The sequence below is a fragment of the Chaetura pelagica genome, unplaced genomic scaffold (assembly GCF_000747805.2).
Source record: "Chaetura pelagica isolate M959 unplaced genomic scaffold, ChaPel_1.0 scaffold3, whole genome shotgun sequence".
Lineage (NCBI taxonomy): Eukaryota > Metazoa > Chordata > Aves > Apodiformes > Apodidae > Chaetura > Chaetura pelagica.
In genome coordinates this window covers 7,295,444-7,299,317 of record NW_009952974.1, presented here as the reverse complement: position 1 = coordinate 7,299,317, position 3,874 = coordinate 7,295,444, and positions in this window count along the sequence as shown.

The following is a 3,874-nucleotide window of genomic DNA, read 5'->3' as shown; positions in this document are numbered from 1 at the left end:
GGGGGCCCCGCCGCGGCCGCTATTTGTATCCTGCTGACATCCCCCGCCCCTCCTGCTGCCGGGCAGCCGGGGGATGCTGCTGCGGGGGGGTGGAACGGCCGCCAGCCCCCGCCCACCACCCCTCACCTGCTTGCAACACTGGGCTGCAGACCCCCGGGCGGGTGACAATGATGCCCATGGAACCCCAGGGTCCCTCAGACCCCACTGGTTTGTCAGCCTCCCCACTTGGCCCCGCACTGTGCTGTCCTAGCCCTGGAGGTGCAAGGGAAGGAAAAGGGGCAAGCTGCTGGTAAGCCCCCCCAGCACTGCACTGTTGCCCATTGGGGTACAGTACCACCCCCAAGGGCCTGGACAGACAGAGAGACAGCCTGGGCTGATGCTGGGGGGACAGATGGGGACTTAGCCCTCGCTTTCCCCTCCTTGAGCCTGACTCCATGCCTGGTGGCCACAGTCCCCAAATTGGCTTTGAGAACCATAAAACCCCACTGATGGTGCCTAGATCTGATCCCCAGCAAAAGCACCAGGCTCAGCTCTGCATGTGGGGTCAGACTCCAGCTTTCCCCCCCAGACTTGGCACAAGGGAGAAGCCTAGGTAGAGGGTGATGTGGGGGCACCCTTGCTCTGAGTGTGCTTGTGCTGACCCGTCACCCCAACCCCCTTTCTGACAAGGGGGGCTGAGCACTGGCCCCAGGCTGGGTGCTCTTAGGGTGGTGCTGAGTGACCCCGAGCAGGTGCTGGAACCAGAGTGGTCCTGGTGACGTCACCCCCCAGGTCCTCACTCTGGCACATTCCCGAAGCAGCAGGCACCCAACCAAAATAGCCTCCCAAGCTCATTCGCGTGGGACATACGTGATATTTATAGATGGGGGAGGCACCCAGTTAACCCTTCTCATTCCAGGCATACAGAGTGCACAGCTGGATAAGGATCCTGCCTGGAGCAGCCCCAGCCCCTCCCTGCTCCCTGTCACCCCAAGAACAGGACAAGGTCCCCAGGTCATCCTGGGGTGCTGCAGACTCTGCCTTGTCTTCTCAGCCTCCCCCTTGGCCTGTCAGTATTTGGGGAGCAGAAAGCCCAGCCCAGCTCTCCATACCTTCCCAGAATGGAGACTACCCCAGCTCACCCCAAAACCCCCGCCACAACTTCTCATCTCATAGACAGGGACTCCGGCCAGGGCAGGGACTCCTGTGACCAAGCACAAACCCATGCCAGCTAAAGAGGACATTCTGACAGAGGGGAACTGCCCTGGGGGACCTCCTTGGGCAGCACCTCCTTCTCACCAGGTCCCCTGGTACATCTGGTGACCCCCAGCCCCAAGTTGGGCTGTTTTGGCTCACATCAGCTGGCACAGCCCCAGTGTCTCTGTCCCTGGAGGCCTTGGTGGAGGGGACTGCTGTGCCACCAGGTATTGGGTGACTCAGCAGCAGTGGCAGCACTCAACTCTGACTGGCCTCACACCTCCCGGTCCCCTAGCCTGGCTGCAACTCAGATGCTGAGTGGTGCCAGGGCTTGCCCATGGCAGCACTGGCACTGCCAAGGCTTGGGGTAGGTCACAGCAGCATCCTCAGCTGCCCTGGCTCTTGGAGGCACTCCTGTTTGCTCCCTGCCATCCCTCTGCCACCTGGGGGGTCAGCAAAGATCTGTGGCCATGAAGGTGGGCAGAGACTCAATTATGCCCCCCAAGCCCCTATCCCTGGAGTCCCTCCAAGCCACGTAATGCAGCAGCTTCCCAGAGGGTGCAGGCTGCCTGGTGGAGCCTGCCTTTAAAAGGGAAGGTATTTCCAGATGGGGTTGTTTCAACCCAGCACAGGGGGGAGGATGGAAGGAAGGGGGGCTTGTGGGGTGTGGGAAGGGAGATGGAAAAACAGACAGCATCCTTCCTCCTCCTGGCCCTGCTCCAAGCATGCCCTGAGCATCCCTAAGCTCTGCACGTGTGCCCTGCCCACCACATGGGTGCTGGCAGGGTGGCGTGCTGGCCCTTGACTGGGATGCAGAATGGCAGGTGGGTCCCCACACCACTGCAGGAGACCCTAGGGGTCTGGCCGTCCCTTCCTGTAACCCCACCCCACTGCCCCACCAGCCAGGATGTAGGAAGGATGAGGCCCCCAGAGGTGGCATGTCCAGCAGTGCTCAGCACCCTGCTCTGGTGCTTCAGGTAGGGTCTGGCAAGCCCTGGACCCCATCCCACAGAGCAGGGAGGTGCAGGGTTGGGGTGTCCCAGGGAAGGGTAATGCTCTCCTGGCTCTGCTGCTAGGACAGGAAGCAGCTAAGAGGGGTTAACCGGGAGCAGTCTCCTGACCCCCTCTAGGACAGACTGTTTGGAGTGGCCTTTCCTCAGCTTCGTGACAGCTTTCCGGGATGGCTGTGCAGGCGGGGCCCCTCGTCTGGCAGAGAGTGGACAGACGCCTTGGACTTCCCGCAGCCTCTTTGGAAAGCCCCATCTGCATGTAGGACCCAGCAGCTTGGGAAGCAGGGAGTGAGGAGCAGAACCCTGAGACCCTGCCAGAGTCCCATCCCAAGGACATGGTTCCAAGTAGTCCGTGCCAGCTGAACCCCCAGAGGTTGCAAAAAGCGAGGAGACTGCAGAGAGCAGAGGTGCAGGGGTGTCTCCAGTCCTGGCCAGCCCACAGCTCCAACCCAGGCTGGGTTGACCCAGACCAGCAGAGCCTGGGAAGCAGCCTCTGAGCCCCAGCCCTGGCCCAGCCCCAGCTCCTGCCTGGCCCTGGGACGAGGCTGCTGCCGGGAAGGCGTCAGGAGCTGGAATGTCAAACAACTCCCTCTGGTCATGACATCCCCTTGAGTGAAGCCAGCTGCATCCCGCAGCTGCCCCTCCTCCCCGGACCTCCCTCCCTGCTGCTTCCCCAGGATTTAAGCAGCCCAGGGAGCCAGGCACAACATCCCCAGGCTGCAGGCATCTTGGGGCTTGGAGTCAGGTGAGATTAGAGGACAGGGTGCCAGCCCCTTCCTCAGCTTGGTGCCCTGCTGCAGGGGCCCCTGCACCCGCCTCACGTCTGGCCCTGGCTCAGGGGTGAGTGGAGGGATGGGAATGAAGCGGTGAGGGCATCCATCCCCCTCCCTCCTGGCCCCTGGATGTCTCCCTCCATCCCGCTCCTTTTACAGCCATAAGCCTCCGAGGCGCCTTTACCCTAAGAGGGAAGGACTGTGCGGCCCATTCCCCAGCGCTTACGGACCCAGGGCACGTGCTATTGTCTAAATAGGAGATGGTTCTTCTTCCCTGCCTGGAACAGTGTCACAGCCAGGCCTCCCGGGGTCCTAGAAGCTGGTGGGTGCCCTACAGGCTGCAGGCCCCCACCCGTCACTCCCCTCAGCTGCCCCATGCCTTTGCTCACTCCAGGGCTTGGGGCCTGCAGTGTGGGCACACAGCCCATCTGGCTGTCCCCAGTCCCCATCCCGTGTCACCAGGTGATGGGGGTGTTGTGGGTGATGGCCTGCCTCTGAGTGGCACAGGGGTGCTGGGAGCACCCAGTGGTCCCCACAACTTGTGTGGTTGTTGGGGGTGTCCAGCTAGCCTGTGTGGATGCTGGGGCATGTTTGCTTGCCCTCCTGCGTCTGTGTAGATCCTTGGGGGTAGTTGTTGCCTTCATGCTCCACAAGGATGCTGCGGGTGATCTGTTGCCCCCAGGACCATGTAGGTGCTGGACAAGACCACCTACCTCCATGTCCATGCAGATGCTCAAAGCATATACTTGCCTCTGTCAATCTCCTCCATCTAGTCCTACCACCCATGGTGATGCTGGTGTTCACCTGCCCCTGCAGCCCAGGGCCAGGCTGGGGATCTCCACCTCCCCTTGTGGTCCTTGGGGAGACCCACCTGCCGCTGCGGCCACGGGGATGCTGCGGGTGGCCGAGCGTCTC